This window comes from Microcebus murinus, chromosome 22 (genome assembly GCF_040939455.1).
Source record: "Microcebus murinus isolate Inina chromosome 22, M.murinus_Inina_mat1.0, whole genome shotgun sequence".
Classification (NCBI taxonomy): Eukaryota; Metazoa; Chordata; class Mammalia; order Primates; family Cheirogaleidae; genus Microcebus; species Microcebus murinus.
Window position 1 is genome coordinate 21,927,016 of NC_134125.1, and position 13,992 is coordinate 21,941,007.

The 13,992-nt window shown below is 40.1% G+C and overlaps 1 pseudogene; it reads right to left on the reverse strand.

Annotated features, from left to right (window-relative positions):
• Positions 1 to 1,091: 1,091 nt before the first annotated feature.
• On the reverse strand, positions 1,092 to 1,406 carry LOC109729882 (small nuclear ribonucleoprotein G pseudogene; annotated as a pseudogene).
• Positions 1,407 to 13,992: the final 12,586 nt, after the last annotated feature.

Sequence of the window (13,992 nt, forward strand, 5' to 3'; positions counted from 1 at the left end):
TGATTGTATCACTGCACTCTAGCTTGGGCAACAAAGTAAGAGTTTATATAAACAAACAAACAAATAAGAGCACCGATCCAATTATGATGGCAGAACCCTTGTGACTTTATCACTTTTCGAAAGGTCTCACCTTTTTTTTTTGAGGAGGGAGGAAAGAGAAGTTTATTACTTTGCTGGCAAAGGAGGAGGATAGAGATTCCTGTCTGAAATGACATCTTCCTCAAGGTCTCACCTCTTAATATCACTCTTAGTACTGGGACTACAGGCACGTGCCACCATGCTTGGCTAATTTTTTATATATATTTTTAGTTGTCCAGCTATTTTCTTTCTATTTATAGTAGAGATGGTGCCTTGCTCTTGCTCAGACTGGTCTCAAACTCCTGACTTTGAGCCATCCGCCTGCCTCGGCCTCCCAGAGTCTATGATGGGTGGAGTTTAAGTTCCAAGATATGAATTTTGGAGGGATACAAACATTCAAGCCATAGCACCCACTTAGTATTTACTTTGAGTCTCACTGAACTATTTATCATGGTGCCACTGGAATTCTGTGCTCTTGGGGCACAGAGAATGCTTTATGACAATGAGGCCGCAAGGCATTGCAGTATATTGAAGGTATCTCTTCTGTTCCATTGTTTCACAGGACTTCACTTATACAACACCGGTTCAAAGATAAAATTAAGTATTTCAATACGGTGGCAGCAGCGTTAAACTCCAAGGCTGGTGCCCTTCTGAGGGATGGCCCCTGTGTGACTGCATAGGTCACACACCCAGGATCTCAGCCGTAGCTGTCCCGTCTTCCACACCGGACTAGCAACTGTTAAGGACAGGGAGTTAGGAGTCATGTTCCAGCTCCAGCTATATCTCTGGTTTTGGCAAAACCTTGGATTAAACGTCATTACCTCACCAGGTTCCAATTACATCTATTGGATTATTTCTCTGCCAGTTCCAAAGCCTGTCCCATCTCTTGTTTTTTTTTTTTTTTTTTTTTTTACTATTACAAAAGTTTACTTAACAAAAAGTTTGATATGAAAATGTACATGACCTGATTTTGATACCATAGTGAAACATGGATTTCTATGAACAGCCATTATTTATACGTGGTCCAAGGCTTCTAACATGATCTTATAGTTTCCTCATATTGCCACCATTCCAATGTTGTTCTGTTGCCCTCTAGTTGCCATTCATCTATCACACATTTATCTATCACAAACTTCATAAAGGGATCAATCTCTGCAATATTCCTTGGACGTGTTTGCTACCATTTAATTTTAATGATAACTTCTTGTCCATAAATGTTTTCAACTCACGAGGCTGAGCTGTGCTCATGGTATCTACTCTGCAGGCTCAGAGATGGCGATCTCCTCTTTTTTTATTTTTTGAGACAGAGTCTCACTTTGTTGCCCAGGCTGGAGTGCCGTGGCGTCAGCCTAGCTCACAGCAACCTCAAACTCCTGGGCTCAAGCGATCCTTCTGCCTCAGCCTCCCAAGTAGCTGGGACTACAGGCATGCGCCACCATGCCTGGCTAATTTTTTATATATATTTTTAGTTGTCCAGCTAATTTCTTTCTATTTATAGTAAAGATGGGGTCTCGCTCTTGCTTAGGCTGGTCTCAAACTCCTGACCTCGAGCAATCCGCCCGCCTCCGCCTCCCAGAGTGCTAGGATTACAGGTGTGAGCCACGGTGCCCGGCCAAGGTGATCTCTTGATGATAATGCTCTCTCCTTCAGGTCGCAGCTTAAAGCTCACCTCCTGAAAGAGGACTTTCCTGGCCTAAGAAGTCACATCTCCCAATATTGCTTTGTCACTACCCTTTCATTGCTTCTCTCCTTCGTGTGAAGGCAGGGTTTTTTCCTGCCTTCCTCAGCAGAGCGTAAACTCTGCCAGGGCAGGCAGTATGTTGGTTTGGTTCCTCACTGCAGTGCAGAGCATGTACTCAGTACACATCTGTTTGAATGGGAGTTGAACTCCAGAAGTTGTTTCCACACGGATTTTAATGAACCAAAAATTATTAATAAAGGGGAAAAGTGCTCAAGATATAAAATATTGAGTCAAAAGAAATAAAGGGCACAGAACAATTAATATATATAAAGCGTGATCCCCAATTTTGTCTAGAAGAAAAGTAAGTGCAGAGAAAAATGTCTGCAGAATACATGCATAAATGCTAACTAGTGGTGAGATGTATATGATTTTCACTTTTTCCTTTTTGTCTGTGTTTTTTAAATTTTATGTATTGAATACTTATCACTTTTGTAGCAAGAAAAAATATATAATACATATAAACTATTACGTGCACATTGAAAGAACACCTAGAAGAAAATATACAAAAATAATGATAGCAGATGGTGCAACTGTGGTGTTTTATATTTTTTTCTTATACTCTTTTGCACATGCCAAACTATCTATGAGAAGACATTTTTTATAATAATAGTTTAAATATCATTTTGACAATTAAAAATAAATAAAAAGCCAACAGAAAACTGAAGAATCCCGATTTTACCAGAGATCCCTTTCATTTTATGGCTGTAAGTTCAAGGAAATACAGTGTTGGGTTCCTACTGAGATGGATTTGGGAAAGAGAATGGTCACATGAGGGATGTGTGATTCCATTATCTGGCATAGAAAGGCAACATGGGGCCCGGCGCGGTGGCTCACGCCTGTAATCCTAGCTCTCTGGGAGGCCGAGGCGGGCGGATTGCTCGAGGTCAGGAGTTCAAAACCAGCCTGAGCAAGAGCGAGACCCTGTCTCTACTATAAATAGAAAGAAATTAATTGGCCAACTAATATATATAGAAAAAATCAGCCGGGCATGGTGGCTCATGCCTGTAGTCCCAGCCACTTGGGAGGCTGAGGCAGAAGGATTGCTTGAGCCCAGGAGTTTGAGGTTGCTGTGAGCTAGGCTAACGTCATGGCACTCACTCTAGCCTAGGCAACAAAGCGAGACTCTGTCTCAAAAAAAAAAAAAAAAAAAAAAAAAAAGGCAACATGGGAAGGTACCATAGATACATGAAGTGAAAACCCCTCATTTTAAGTGACTCCTTAAGGTATATACATTTATGCTCCATCAGTATTAGTATTACTATTTTTAACATATATTTTAAAATTTCAAAAATAATACTGTATGTACTTTTTTTTTTTTCATTTATTTTTTTTTTAGAGATAGGGTCTTGCTATGCTGTCCAGGCTGGTCTTGAACTCCTGATGTCAAGGGATTCTCCCACCTTGGCTTCCCAAAGTGCTGAGATTACAGGCATAAGCCACTGCCCAGCCTGTATGTACATGTTTTAACAAGTGCAATAAATCTTATTAATATTAATTTCTTTTCACTTCCCTCAATTTGCACCCTCTTGATGTGACCAGGGTTTGCAGTCTAGTGTGGATATTTCTGCATTTTTTTTCTACCTCATACAAATATCTGTGAATAAATACAACTACACATTTATATAGAATTTTTGAAAAATAGACTTTATTTTTTTAGATTTACAGAAAATTTAAGAAAATAGAATAGAGGGCTCCTACATACCTTGCAATTAGTTTCCCCTCTTATTAATGTTTTATATTAGTATGGGTACATTTGTTACAATTAATGAATAATATTGATACATTATTATTAACTAATGTCTATAGTTAATATTTAAGATTTCCTTAATTTTCACTAATGTCCCTGATCCCATCTGGGATACCACATTACCTTTATTTATTTATTTTTTTGAGACAGAGTCTCGCTTGTTGACCAGGCTAGAGTGAGTGCCGTGGCATCAGCCTAGCTCACAGCAACCTCAAACTCCTGGGCTCGAGCAATCCTTCTGCCTCAGCCTCCCGAGTAGCTGGGACTACAGGCATGTGCCACCATGCCCGGCTAATTTTCTCTATATATTAGTTGGCCAATTAATTTCTTTCTATTTATAGTAGAGACGGGGTCTTGCTCTTGCTCAGGCTGGTTTCAAACCACGTTACCTTTAATTGTCATGTCTCTTTAGCCTCCCTTGGCTGTTACAGTTTCTCAGACTTCCCTGGTTTTTGATAATCTTGACTGTTTTGAGAAGTACTTGTGAGACATTTTGGAGAAGGTCCCACTATTGGTATTTGATGTTTTGCTCATAATTGCACTGAAGTTACAGGTTTTTGTCACGAAAAACACAGAGGTAAAGTACCACTTTAATCACATCACATCAAGGGTCTGTACTATTCACCTGATTCACCTGGCAAAGATAATGTTTCTCAGGCTTCTCCACTATCAAGTTACTCTCACCCTCTTCACATTGTACTTGTTATTTTTATTTTTTTATTTTTTTTAAGAGATGGGGTATCACTCTGCACTCGCCCAGGCTGGAGTGCAGTGGCACAAACACAGCTCACTGTAGCCTCCAACTCCTCGGCTCAAGTGATCCTCCTGCCTCGGCTGTCGGAGTAGCTAGGTCTACAGGTGCGTGTCCCTATGCCTGCCAATTTTTTGTTTTAGAGAGATGGAGGTCTCACCATGTTGCCCAAGTAGGTTTCAAACTTCTGGCCTCAAGTGATCCTCCCTCCGGGGCCTCCCAACGTGTTGAGATTACAGGTGTGAGCCACTGTGCCGGGCCCACATTGTACTCTTTAAAAGCCGCTACATAGAGCTCGCATCTAAGTAGTGAGGAGTTATGTTTCCCCTTCTTGCGGGCAGAGTAGCTATATAAATGATCTATATAAATCATTTGGAATTCTTCTGCACAGGTGATTTGTTGCTTTTCTCCTGTTTATTCATTTATTCAATTATTTATTTTTATAACTATGGACTCATGGATATTCATTACTTATACTTTGGGTTAGAATCCAATGCTTTTTTTTTTTTTTTTTTTTTTTTGAGACAGAGTCTCCCTTTGTTGTCCAGGCTAGAATGAGTGCCGTGGGGTCAGCCTAGCTCACAGCAACCTCAAACTCCTGGGCTCAAGCGATCCTCCTGCATCAGCCTCCCAAGTAGCTGGGACTACAGACATGTGCCACCATGCCTGGCTAATTTTTTCTATATATATTAGTTGGCCAATTAATTTCTTTCTATTTATAGTAGAGACGGGTCTCATTCTTGCTCAGGCTGGTTTCGAACTCCTGACCTTGAGCAATCCTCCCTCCTCAGCCTCCCAGAGTGCTAGGATTACAGGCGTGAGCCACTGCGCTCGGTCTAATCCAATACTTCTTTATCTTGTTGCTCAAACTGTTCCAGCTTTGGCTATTGGGAGCTTGTATAGAGAATTTTATGGGAGTTTGCTTATATTTTTATAAAAGTTAGGCTAAACTGTAGATATTACTATGTAAATTGATTTTTCTGTCTTTTATTTTTTGTCCACGCACCCCTCTCCTAAATTGATTTTTCACCTAAAAATAAAGTTGTCATATATATCCCTCCTGGTAAAAAATAAAAACCTTAAAAAAAAGAACTTATTAATTATTTTTTAATAACTGTAACTATGTAATATTCCATATTGTTCAAATACATAATGGGTTATATCATTCCCCTGCTGATGGCTTTAGCTTCTTTCAGTTTTTTTTTTAAACTACTAACAATATATTCATAAAAATTTGTGTACTTATATGGGGATTATAGAATAGATTCCCCAAAGCGGGAACGCATAGTCAAAGGGCATGTTTATTTTAAGTTTTAGTAAAGACTATCATTCTGCTTCTCAAAAGGATTATAATAATTAACCCTCCTCCTAGCAAGGAATGAGAATGCTTCTTTTTCCACATTCTTACTTATACTGGATGTCATTTCTCTATTTTTATTCACATGATGCAGACAAAATGCTATTTCACTGTTTCTTTAATTGGAATTTCCCTGGTCACTAGACACTGTGAGCAGTTTTTCATGTGTTTATTGACCATTTGGATTTCCTCTTCTCAGAATTGCCTGTTCATATCCTTTGCTTACTTCTCTGTTGGATTGTTTATCTTTTTCACAACAATTTCTAGAGACTTTTTTTGTATAATAGGAATAGCAAAACTTTGTTTTTCATATGCATTGTAAATATTTTTTGCAATTGATCATTTATTTTTTACTTTGTTTTTGGTGTCTTCTGCAGTACAAAAATATTAATATTTTTGTAGTTAAATTTGCCAGTCATCTCCTTTAAGGCCCCTGGGTTTGCCTTATTTTGGAAGATTTCTCATACCCAAGGTTTTATAAATATTTTTCTAATATTTCTTCTAACACTTTTATTTTTAACTAATTAATTATTTTTAGAGACAAAGTATTGCTCTGTGCCCAGGCTAGAGTTCAGTGGCATGATCTTAGCTCATTGTAAACCTTGAACTCCTGGCTTTACGTGATCCTTCTGCCTCAGCCTCCCAAAATGCTGGGATTACAGATCTCAGCCACTATACCTGGCCTTAACTTATTTTTTTAATTGACAAACATTGTATATATTTGTGGTATACAACATAATGTTTTGAAATATGGAGAGTATGTGGAATGCTAAATCAAGGTAATTAACATATGCACTACCTCCCTATTTATTTTTTCGTGGTGAGAACACTTAAAATCTACTCTGTCAGCTATTTCAAGTATACATCTTCTAATACTTGTGGCCATTTTAAAAGATTTAATGTCATATCATTTTATGTAAAATGTGAGACTATTACAATAGTATAATTCCAATTCTACCCCCAATATAGACCTTTGTGCTATCATAGTCTTATATTTCCTGGGCACGTATGATCCTCACAATACAATATTATTGTTTTTGCTTTAGTTGTCTTTCTAAAAAAAAATTAAGAAACCATAAAAGACAATTTAAAAATATCTATATATTTATCATTCCTTACTGAAAAACTGAGTTCCATCTGGTGTCATTTCCCTTCAGCCTGGAGAACTTCTTTTATGATTTTTTATACTTACCAATGAACTCTCAAATTTATCTGAAAATGTCTTTATTTCATCTTCATTGTTTTCTTTTCTTTTCTTTCTTTCTTTCTTTCTTTTTATTTTATATATATTTTTCTTTTTTCTCAGTGAAGAATCAACGTTAGTGAGAATCTTTCTTTCTTTCTTTCTTAAATTCCACCCTCACCCTCATTTTTGAAGACTATTTTCACCGGAGCATTCTGGATTGACACTTTTTCTATTTCCGCACTTTGTTTTTCTTTTTTTCCTAACAGCTAGACTATGTGGGAGAACACTTTAAAGATGCTGCTGGTGGGGCACAGTGGCTCACGCCTGTAACCCTAGCACTTTGAGAGGCTGAGGTGGGAGGATCACTTGAAGCCAGGAGTTCAAGACCAGCCTGAGCAGGAGTGAGACCCTGTCTCTACAAAAAGTAAAAAATTAGCCAGGCATGGTGGCATGTGCCTGAAGTCCCAGCTACGTGGGAGACTGAGGCAGGAGGAGTGCTTGAGCCCAGGAGTTTGAGGTCACGGTGAGCTATGATGACGCCACTGCACTCTAGCCTGGGAGAAAGAGGGGGACCCTGTCTTAAAAAAAAAAAAAAGATGTTTCTCCAATGTCTACTGGCATCTCTTTCTGATGAGAAATGAGCTGACATTTGTATTGTTTTCCTTTGGCTGCTGTTTAGATTTTCCCTTTATCCATGTTTTTCAGTATTTTTTTTTTTTTTTTTTTTGAGACAGAGTCTCACTGTGTTGCCCGGACTAGAGTGCCGTGGCGTCAGCCTACCTCACAGCAACCTCAAACTCTTGGACTCAAGTGATCCTTCTGCCTCAGGCTCCCAAGTAGCTGGGATTACAGACATGTGCCACCACGCCCGACTAATTTTTTGTATATATTTTTAGCTGTTCAATTAATTTCTTTCTATTTTTAGTAGAGGCGGGGTCTCGCTCTTGCTCAGGCTGGTCTCCAACTCCTGAGCTCAAACGATCCACCTTCCTCGACCTCACAGAGTGCTAGGATTACAGGTGTGAACCACCCTGCCCGGCCTCTTCACATAGTTTTTCCACTCTATTATCTCTCCTCTCCCTCTCGGCTACTATTGCAGGTATGTTGTAGTTTGATATTGGCCCATGATACACTAGGACTCTGTCCATGTTTTTTCCCAATATTTAGTATTTGGACTATTTGGATGTTTAAAAAAATACTCTTGCATTCTTTTTTATTACAAGTCAATGGTTTTTAGTATACATATGCACTAGGTTGTACAGCTATTACTATAATTTTATAACATTTTTATCACTTCAGAAAGAATTGAGGCCCATGCTGGCCCCAATCTGTTCATGGTTTGGAGCTGCTATCTGCTTCATAGAGCAAAGTGGAGGGTGTATCTTTGGGAAGACAAAGTTATTTTCTTCTGAAAAAATCCTTCTACATAGTTGGCTACATAATAAAAAAAAAAAAAAGAAAGAAACCTTATGCCCTTTAGCAGTCACTCCCAACCTCCCCATCTTCCTTTCTGCCCCCAAGTCCTAGTCAACCATCTGCTTTCTGGGTCTATAGAATTTCCAATTCTCAACATTTTATATAAATGAAATTATACAGTATGTGATCTTTTGTGACTGGCTTCTTTCACTCAGAATAATGTTTTCAAGGGACATACACATTGTAGCACATATCGGAGCAATTATCAGTAGTTTGTTCTTATTGCTGAATAATATTCCATTGTATGGTTATACCACATGGGATTTATCAATTCATCAGTTGATGGACATTTGGGTTAGTTAAACTTTTTACCTATTATGAATAATACCACTTTGTTTTTGTTTCTTTTTGTTTGCATCTATCTGGGTTTTTTTTGTTTTTGAGACATAGTCTCATTCTGTTGCCCTGGCTATAGTGCAGTGGCGTCATCATGGCTCACTGCAACCTCAAACTCCTGGGCTCGAGTGATCCTCCTGCCTCAGCTTACTGAGTACTGTGTTTTCCCCAAAATAAGACCTACGCAAAAAATAAGCCCTAGCAGGATTTCTAAGCATTTCCGCAATATGTGCCTACCCTGAAAATAAGACCTGGTGATGGGCGTGGCTAAACAGCGTATCTGCACCATCCATGCGTTTCATAAAGGAAGACGAGCAGCCCTTCTCATCTGCCCCATGAGAGCTCTATTGCTTGACATGAGAGATTGGGGCTAGTGGTTCTAAAGGAAATAGAGTGGCAAGAAATTCAGGATGGAATTCGGGGTTTGGAGAGTTATGATGATGTTCCAGAAGAAGACGACTTAACTATATTTGAATAAATGTAGATTGTTGTGCTGTACTTTAAAAAAATAACACATCCCCTGAAAATAAGCCTAAGTGTCTTCTTGAGGAAAAATAAATATAAAACCCTGTCTTATTTTCGGGGAAACATGGTAGCTGGGACTACAGGTGCATACCACCATGCCTTGCTAATTTTTCCTTTTTTTTTCCATAGAGATGGGGTCTCACTCTTACCTAGGCTGGTCTTGAGCTCCTGGTCTCAAGTGATCCTTCTGACTTGGCCTCTCAAAGTGCTAGGAATACAGGTGTGAGCCACTGTGCCATTTGCTATTTTAGAGTCTTTACTATGCTTTTCAATTCCACTATGATTACCTTCCCATTTCTAACATCATAATCAAGACTATATTTATTGACCTATTACAATTAAGTAATGACTAAGCCTTTAGATCATATTTATTTTTCTATTGCCTCCCCTCTCAACACCTCCCTTTTGTTAGGGTAGACATATTTCTAATCTAGGGTTTTAATTGGGTTTGTCTTTAGTTCATTTCTTCCGTTTCTTTTGTTAAGATACTTAGAACAATCATTATAAGTTTTTGGATTTTTTATTACTTTCTCAAGAAGGAGGCTACAAGTCTAAGGAGGGAAAGTGAACATGCCAGCCATATTCATGATCTCAGGTGAGCAGGATGTTGAAGAATAACTTTCTGTTTCAGGACTTTCTTACCATATACACTCTATCTCCAGCCCTGTGGAGTTTGTGGAGATTCTGCAGATATGTTCCATGCTTCCCCCTTCCCTGACTGGAATGTTTTTACTTCCAGATCCATCTCCATCTTCCCAGACCTATATCCTCCAGAACCCTCTTCCGACCCAAACCCCATGTGAGCACCTCTTCCTTTGAATCCAGCAAGGCACCTCGTTACTAGTTCTTCTGATACTTAACCTCACCGGGCCTTGCTATTACTGAGGTTAGGGTATTTCCATACCTTCACTCGTCCCCTCTTGTGGTCCATGAGAATGTATCTTATCCCTGTATCCCCCAGTGCCTAACACAGTCCCTGGCACATAATACATACTGACCTGAAATGACTAGATGTGAATCAAGGAATCACTCACTTGTGTGGCAAAAGAAGCAGACTTTGATTTAGTGAAGACTTTTGTGCACTTTTATGTTTCGCATCTAAGAGACCATGTGTTTTTAGGAAAGAATTGTTTTCATCATGCCCTAGATGTGCACATTCTTAAAATTCTTCTTTCTAAAAGCAAAACATTTATCACTCAGTAATGATGTTAATAACTATCCTTCTAGGATGAGGCCTCCCATCCTGTACTGCTACAGTATCCTTGGAATTTTGATCTGTTTAGGAGCTAGGCCTTAAAAAGTAGTAACATGAATTTTTCATATATCCTTATCCTGTTACTTCTTGTTTTGTCAACCAGACACAAGAGTTTGGCTCTCAATTACTAAGGTGTCCATGTTAAGGTATAAATGCTGTTTAGAAAAAAAAATTAAATATGTTTCATGCTTCTTTTTCTTTTCTTTTTGCTTTTTCTATTGACATATAATAGCCGTACATATTTTTGGAGTACACATGATATTTGGATACATGTATACAATGTGTCATGATCAAAATTAGGGAAATTGGGATTTCCATCACCTCTAACATCTTTTCTGCCTCTCTCTCTTTCTTTGAAATAGGGTCTCAGTCTGTTGCCTGGGCTAGAGTGCAGTGGTGTCATCATAGCTCACTGTAGCCTCTGACTCCTGTTCTCATGTTATCATCCTGCCTCAGCCTCCCAAGTAGCTGGGACTACAGGCACATGCCACCACAGCAGGATAATTTTTAAATTTTTTATAGACAGGGGAGTCTCATTCTTGCTCCAGCTGGTCTTGAACTCCTGGTCTCAAGTGATCCTCCTGCCTTGGCCTCCCAAAGTGCCAGGATTACAGGTGTGAACCACTGTGCATGGCTTTTTCTGGTTCTTTTTAAAAATAATTTTTTGTCTCCTTGTTACTATTTCCATTTGTTTAGTAAGTATCTTTCAAGAGCTTGCTGTAGCTGCCCCTGTACTGCTGCTGGAGATACACACTGTACTGTTCTTGCACAAGGGTTCCTCGTTTAATGGGATCAGATGAGTAAACAGAGTGATTGCCCTCAGATGGGGCAAAAATCTGCAAGTGGGGAAGCCGGAGGCAGAGCTCCTATCTTGCCTTGAGTACCAAGGAATGCTTGTCAGAGAATATAAGGATGAGAAGGCTATGAGGATGAGGAAGAGTCAGCCAGATACAAGTGCTGGAAGGTCAGGGAAGTAGAATAGTGTGTTGAGCACAGATAATCAAGTACTAGGGAAAGTCTGCACATTGGAAGACATGCAATTATTTCAGAATGGTTGGCGTGTCCCAGCAAGAGATGTAGCATTTCTGTCAATCCTTCGTTTTATTTATTTTTTAGGAGTACAATGTCAAGGCACAGTGGTTTAGCCATATGACAAAACAAGCTCTCCCTGTTGCAGTTGAGACCAAGCAAACATGTACTAGCTATAGCTCTTAATTGCTGAGCTTAAGGGCCCAGCCTTGGCCTCCCCACCTCGATATTTCTTAAGTGCAGGAACAGTATCTGATTCACTCTCTGCTTTGTTCCCAGCCGTGTCACAGTGCCTTGTAGCTGAGAAAATAATTGTTGCATGAATAAGATAGCTACCTAGCACCCTGGGGGAGATGAATATTACTCCTTGGTGCACTATTGGCAGTTTGGGGCACCTGGGTCCTGGGGTGTCTCTGACATGGTTAACTTAGCTGCAGGCCTCATATGACAGGTTTGCTAAGGAGAATCTACTCAAAGATCAGTGATGGCCTTGATATTGTCAGCCAATTAATTCCTTAAGTACTCTAAGTTAAGAAAAACTGATTTGATTTTATCTGTCTTTTAAGATTGATCTTTGATCATGTCCCATTCCAGCTGGACCTCCTCTCTTCTTCTTCCCTCCTCTATTACTAATGGTGTGGAATCTAATTACCTCATCACTCCTTAATTTATTTATGAAAAGGCTGAGGTTAAAGTAGAGAATGTACCTCCTGGGCCCTTTGGGGACCTTATGTAAAAGCTTTCCTTTCCCTTTCTCCTTCCTTACTCATGACAAAGCCTCTCTTTTCTGTCTCTGGTAAGTTAGAATAGCTCTTATTTACAAATTTAAATAAATTAAACTTCCCTCCCAGGGCTGGGTGGAGGCTGGTCCTTTGGGTTAAGCCTGGCTTGTCAATTCCCTGTGGATTAATCAATCTATCAGTGCTAACTCAGTGATCTTAAAGCAAGCCGCTTTCAAAACCTGCACACAGTTCCTAGACTTCCTGCCTCCTTCACAATTGGGGAAGAGGAGTCTTTTGACATTTGAAATTTTATTATTACACAATACATGGATACATTCATCTTGTAAAAATCCAAATACAGAAATATCTGGAATAAAAAATGAAAGGCTTCTTTTCTTCTTGCATCCCATCCCACTGTTAAGAGCTTGGGATGTATCCTTTATGTTTAGGCCTTTAAATAGTGTATTTTCATACATGTATGCCTATATAACTGCACATCCAATTTTAAAATAACATAAATGGTATCACTATGTAAGTGCAGTTGTGCTAGTTATTGTTGTTATTCCATTTAACATGTCCCGAGCATTCAGTCAGACCACAGATCTACGTTTTAATGGCTGTAATGGTTCAGCAAAACACATACCTTCATTGGTTACAATAAATAAATAAAAAAGAAAAAATACAAAAAAATGGCTGTAATAGTACTTCACAGGATAGAAGTACTATTATTTATTTATCCATTTCCTACTGATGGGCATTAACATAGTTTCCATCCCTTCTCTTTTTTTTTTTTTTTGAGACAGACTCTCGCTTTGTTGCCCAGGCTAGAGTGAGTGCCGTGGCGTCAGCCTAGCTCACAGTAACCTCAAACTCCTGGGCTCAAGCGATCCTCCTGCTTCAGCCTTCGGAGTAGCTGGGACTACAGGTATGCGCCACCATGCCCGGCTAATTTTCTCTCTATATATTAGTTGGCCAATTAATTTCTTTCTGTTTATAGTGGAGAGGAGTCTCGCTTTTGCTCAGGCTGGTTTCGAACTCCTGACCTCGAGCGATTCTTCTGCCTCGGCCTCCCAGAGTGCTAGGATTACAGGCATGAGCCACCGCGCCTGGCCATCCATCCCTTCTTATAAGTTAAAAAGAAAAAAAATAAATAACAGTTTCCAATTTTTTTTGTATTACAATTTATGTTGCCAGTACCGGTTCTCTGGGAATTATCCATTCAATCATGCATTTATCGTGGGCTCACCATGTGCCAAACACTACTCTGGGTCGGGGGTAAACAAAACAGAAGTAAAAACAGTTCTGAGTGACTGAAAGGGGACATTTTCTTCTTCCAAGAGGGTGAGAGGCTCAAGATGGGTCTCTATGCCAACTCAGGAGGCCGAGGAAGCCGTCGGGGTGTCTCCCCAGCTGTGAAGGGGGCCAAGGAACCGTAGATGCTGGGCTGTAGATTCCCCATGGATTAATCAATCTACTAACAATAAATCATTGACTCCAAAGCAAAGTGGAGTATGCTTTTCACACACGCCCAGGATCTGGGGGCCATAGGGCGCAGCCGCCCATTACAACACAGCACGCCCGGAGCTGAGCCGGACACAGGCCACGGGTCCGGCGGGGCGGGGCCGAGCTGCGCGCGACCCTCGGCGCGCTCGGGGAGGCCCGGACGGGGGTAGCCTCTCTGGCCCCCTCTCCCGCGGGCTCTATGACACCGCACTGGCTCGCGGGACGAGGCGGGGTCGGCTGTGGGGGAGGAGACAATTCCACGCCATACGTCTCGGGGTGAACTGCA